The sequence below is a fragment of the Triticum aestivum genome, chromosome 7D (genome assembly GCF_018294505.1).
Source record: "Triticum aestivum cultivar Chinese Spring chromosome 7D, IWGSC CS RefSeq v2.1, whole genome shotgun sequence".
Classification (NCBI taxonomy): domain Eukaryota; kingdom Viridiplantae; phylum Streptophyta; class Magnoliopsida; order Poales; family Poaceae; genus Triticum; species Triticum aestivum.
In genome coordinates, this window is record NC_057814.1 from 505,530,470 (window position 1) to 505,536,469 (window position 6,000).

The window sequence follows — 6,000 nt, forward strand, 5'->3', positions numbered from 1 at the left end:
TGTTATGACTGTTACATGATGAACCGCATCTGGTATAATTCTCCATCACCGATCCAATGCCTACGAGCTTTTCACATATTGTTCTCCGCTTATTTACTTTTCCGTTGCTACTATTACAATCACTACAAAACCCAAAAATATTACTTTTGCTACCGTTACTTTTGTTACCGTTACCACTACTATCATACTACTTTGCTACTAAATAATTTGCTGTAGATACTAAGTTATCCAGGTGTAGTTGAATTGACAACTCAACTGCTAATACTTGAGAATATTCTTTGGCTCCCCTTGTGTCGAATCAATAAATTTGGGTTGAATACTCTACCCTCGAAAACTATTGCGATCCCCTATACTTGTGGGTTATCAAGACTATTTTCTGGCGCCGTTGCCGGGGAGCATAGCTCTATTCTTTGAGTCACTTGGGATTTATATCTGCTGGTCATTATGAAGAACTTGAAAGACGGTAAGACAACAATTTATCCCTCAACTACGAGGGGAGGTAAGGAACTGCCATCTAGCTCTGCACTTGATTCACCTTCTGTTTTGAGTAAGCTTGCGACACCTAAACCTGCTTCTGTTACTCGTTCTGATATGTCGCATGATATTGATGATGCCACTTCTGCTATGCATGATGCTTATGATGAAACTACTTCTATGCTTGATACTACTGTGCCACTTGGTGAATTTCTTGATGAACAACTTGCTAGGGTTAGAGAGAATGAAATTATTGAAACTGACATCATTGATGAAAGTGATGATGAAGACTCTCCCCCTAATAAATATGAATCGCCCGTTATTCCTGAGGGTTATGTTTTGGGAAAAGAAGCTGCTTTAGCTATTTTAGCTTGCAAAGATAGATACGAGCTCAAGAGGTTATTAGCTAAATGGAAGCAGCAATCTCTTAATGCTAGAATGAAACCTGACCCTGCTTTTGCTGCTTCACCTATCTGTGTTACTGATAAGGATTATGAATTCTCTGTTGATCCTGATATGATTATTTTGGTTGAATCTGATCCTTTTCATGGCTATGAATCTGAAACTGTTGTGGCACATCTTGCTAAATTAAATGATATAGCCACCCTGTTCACTAATGATGAGAAATCTCGCTACCTTTATATCCTTAAAATATTTCCGTTCTCATTAAAGGGTGATGCTAAGATATGGTTTAATTCTCTTGATCCTGGTTGTGTGCGTAGTCCCCAGGATATGATTTATTACTTCTCTGCTAAATATTTCCCTGCTCATAAGAAACAAGCTGCTTTAAGGGAAATATATAATTTTGTGCAAATTGAAGAAGAGAGTCTCCCACAAGCTTGGGGGAGGCTTCTCCAATTACTTAATGCTTTGCCTGATCATCCTCTCAAGAAAAATGAAATACTTGATATCTTTTATAATGGACTAACCGATGCTTCCAGAGATTACCTGGATAGTTGTGTTGGTTCTGTTTTCATGGAAAGAACACCGGATGAAGCTGAGATTCTATTGAATAATATGTTGACAAATGAAAATAATTGGACACTTCCTGAGCCAATTCCTGAGCCTATTCCTAAACCAACTCCGAAGAAGAGAGGTGTTCTATTTCTCAGTCCTGAAGATATGCAAGAGGCAAAGAAATCCATGAAAGAAAAGGGTATAAAAGCTGAAGATGTTAAGAATTTACCTCCTATTGAAGAAATACATGGTCTTAATCTACCGCCTGTTGAAGAAACATATGATCTTAATCCATCACCTATTGAAGAAACTCATGGTCTTGATAACCCGACACAGGTAGTAAAGGTAAATTCTCTCTATAGATATGATAAAGCTGAAATCCCTCCTACTAAAATTGCTAGCCAATGCTTGGATGAGTTTGATAACTTTATGGTTAAGCAAGAAGATTTCAATGCTTATTTTGGTAGACAATTAAAACAAAATGCTTATATGATTGAACACTTGGGTGATTATATGTCTAGAGTTGAAGGTGAACTTAAACTCATTACTAAACATGCTTCTATGGTTACCACTCAAGTAGAACAAGTACTTAAGGCTCAAAATGATTTGCTCAATGAATTAAATAGTAAGAAAAATGATTATGCTGTTAGAGTGGCTACTAGAACTAGTAAAATGACTCAGGAACCTTTGTATCCTGAAGGCCACCATAAGAGAATTGAACAAGATTCTCAGAGAAATAATATTGATGCACCTAGTCCTTCTAAGAAGAAGAAAAAGAAAGATGATAGGACTTTGCATGCTTCTAGTGAACCTATTGCTGAACCACCTGAGAATCCAAATGATATTTCTATTTCTGATGCTGAAACACAATCTGGTAATGAACATGAACCTAGTGAAAATGCTAATGATGATGTTCATGATGATGCTCAACCTAGTAATGATAATGATGTGGAAATTGAACCTGCTGTTGATCTTGATAACCCACAATCAAAGAATCAACGTTATGATAAGAGAGATTTTGTTGCTAGGAAACATGGTAAAGAAAGAGAACCTTGGGTTCAAAAACCCATGCCTTTTCCTCCCAAACCATCCAAGAAAAAGGATGATGAGGATTTTGAGCGCTTTGCTGAAATGATTAGATATATCTTTTTGCGTATGCGATTAACTGATATGCTCAAAATGAATCCATATGCTAAGTACATGAAAGATATTGTTACTAATAAGAGAAAGATACCGGAAGCTGAAATTTCCACCATGCTTGCTAATTATACTTTTAAGGGTGAAATACCAAAGAAACTTGGAGATCTAGGAGTACCAACTATACCATGCTCCATTAAAAGAAATTATGTTAGAACTGCTTTATGTGATCTTGGAGCCGGTGTTAGTGTTATGCCTCTCTCTTTATATCGTAGACTTGATTTGAATAAGTTGACACCTACTGAAATATCTTTGAAAATGGCTGATAAATCAACTGCTATACCTGTCGGTATTTGTGGGGATGTGCCTGTTGTGGTTGCAAACATTACTATTTTAACGAACTTTGTTATTCTTGATATTCCCGAGGACGATAGTATGTCTATTATTCTTGAAGACCCTTTTTGAATACTGCAGGGGCTGTTATTGATTGCAACAAAGGCAATGTCACTTTTCATGTTAATGGTAATGAGCATACGGTACACTTCCCGAGGAAACAACCTCAAGTTATAGTATCAATTCTATTGGAAAAATTCCATCGATTATATTTGGAGGTTTTGAATTTCCTCTTCCTACTGTCAAGAAGAAATATGATATTCTTATTATAGGGGATGTGCATATCCCCGTTGAGGTAACATAGTGTTATTTGAAATTTCTCCGGTTCCATGTTATTCGGAATGAGTTTGTTAACAAGACTTGATCAACCTTGTTAGTGGATTCCTTTTGATGAGCATGAGATGGATGAAACTAGAAGGCACAACCTTCTGTACCCTTCCTCTACTTTCTGTTATTTAGTTGAAATAAAGTAAAATTAGTATTTTCTGTCTGTTTTCTGATTTATCCATGCAATATAAAAATACCCCGAAAATAAAAGTTCTCCAAATGCCCTGAAAATGAAATATGATTTTTTCTAGAATATTTGAGAATATCTGGCACTGAGAACACATCAGGGGGAGCTGGCACCTGGCCACGAGGGTCAGGGGCGTGCCCTACCCCCCTGGGCGCGCCCCCCTACCTCGTGGGCCCACGGTGGGCCCCCTCCACTTATTCCTGCACCCACACACTTCTTCCTCCCAAAAAAATCACCATCCAGCTCAAGCACGAGTTCTAGCTCATTTTGCTGCGATTTTCGATCTCCTTGCTCAAAGCACCTCTCACAAAACTGCTTGGGGAGATTGTTCCTTGGTATGTTACTCCTCCATTGGTCCAATTAGTTTTTGTTCTAATGCTCTATTCATTGCAAATTTGTGCTGCCTAGGTGACCATGTTCTTGAACTTGCATGTCAAATTTATATGGTTCCAAGTAGTTCCAATGCATGATATAGTCTCTAGACACTTGTAGGAGTAGTTGCTATCAACTTTGTTGAGCTTGGTTCACTTTTGTTTGAAGTTACTAAAAATTTCAGAGTTTTTCAGAAAATAATGAAGAGATTTTTGAGGGGCTCATCGAGCCGAAGCTCGAAGGAAAAGCAAAATGAAGAAGCACAGAGGCCCAAATATAATTTGCCTCGCACCGCGGAGGTTCGGCCGTGTGAATGGCCTTCCGATGATTTCTTGAGAGAAGCCGGGATTTACAATGATTTTTATGAATTGGCTGAGAATGCAGGCCTCACCGACTTCCTCTGCGACCAACGCAATCAGTATCTCTTACTCACCAATACTTTTGTGCAAAACTTCTGCTATTATCCTAAGGAAACACCTCCTTCAGTAGAGTTTCATTTATATGATGTTGTTAAGAAGATGCCACTAGATGAATTTTGCAAGGTTTGCAAAATACCTTTTGAGGGTAGTTTAGATGAACCACATCGTAAAGATGTGGATGGGTTTATTGACACTATTAATGTAGGGGAAACTAGGAAGGTTTCCGATGCAAGAATCACTAGCATACATTTTCCTGTTTTACGCTACTTTGCCATATTTGCTAGTCGTTGCTTAATTGGTCGCAGAAACTATGGAAACCTTAGTGTTCCTGATATTATCATTTTGTTCCATGGTTTATTCTGTGATAACACTGTTAGTATGGGCGGTATTATTGCTAAACGGTTAAGTTTGAACCGTACAAAGGGCCCCATCTTTGGAGGTATTTATGCTTCACGCCTTGCTGCACATTATAACATACCTATTAGGCACTATGAAAAAGAAGAAAAATTGCTGCCCAATGCTTATTTAGATTATAAGAGTATGATAGCGCATGATTTTATTGTTAAGAATAGGGAAGGGGCGCTTAAATACAAATTGTTCTTTGATAAACATCATCCTGAGACTATTACCTTGCCTGCTCCTTCCTTGTTTGATTTATCTGCAGGCACGTATCTCGTTCCGCTGGCAGCCATTCACCCTACCGGAATCCTACACCAGCCACGGAGCTGGAACCACAATTTGAACCTCCACGACAGTCTAATTACTATTGGGATTCGGAGATGACTGCCAGCCAGTGGCAGTCAGAGTCTTCTTCATCTCAGTACGACCCCGGTTACAACTACGGATATCCGCCAGGCCATCCGTGGCAATAAACCAACTTAGGCCAAAAGCCTAAGCTTGGGGGAGTACGTATTTCTCGCCGACATTACATTCATGTCCACACACTCATTGCCAGATGTCGGTGCTCATACTCTTTCACTGTAATATCCATGCTAGTTTATTTTCTTTTTCCTGCCTTCTTCTTGTGTGTTTGATAAACCTTAAGAAAAACCAAAAAAATTAGTTGTAACTTTTAGTTAGTTTACATTTCTCGCTGTAGTAGTAATAATTAAAAAGAAAACCCAAAAAGATTTCATGTTCTTCTTTTTGCTTGTTGGGAGCTTTCCCGTGTAAATAGTTTTATTTCTTTTCTCTTCTTTGGGGGTCGATGGGAGAAGACCATAATTAAATTGTTGAAGTGGCTCTTATATGCATTATTGTTGATTTAACCAAGAGCCCATATTGCCTTGTCTTCTCCTGTTTATTGAATGCTCGCAGATTCCACTTAGTCCAATGCACGTGCACTCTTATTATTATTCACTTCGTTCGGTCGTGCAAGTGAAAGGCAATTATGACGATATATGGTGGACCGACTGAGATGAGAAAAGCTGGTATGAACTCGCCCTCTCTTGTTTTTGTAAATATGATTAGTTCATCGTTCCTGATTCAGCCTATTATGAATAAACATGTTTGCAATGACAATTAGAGATCATAGTTGCTCGTGCCATGCTTGATTAGCTATGAGTTATAATGGTTTACTTTGCGTGCCAACATGCTATTAAAATGGTTGTGATGTGGTATAGTGGGGTGGTATCCACCTTTGAATGATTTAAGTGACTCGACTTGGCACATGTTCACACATGTAGTTGAAACAAATCAACATAGCCTTCACGATATTTATGTTCATGGTGGATT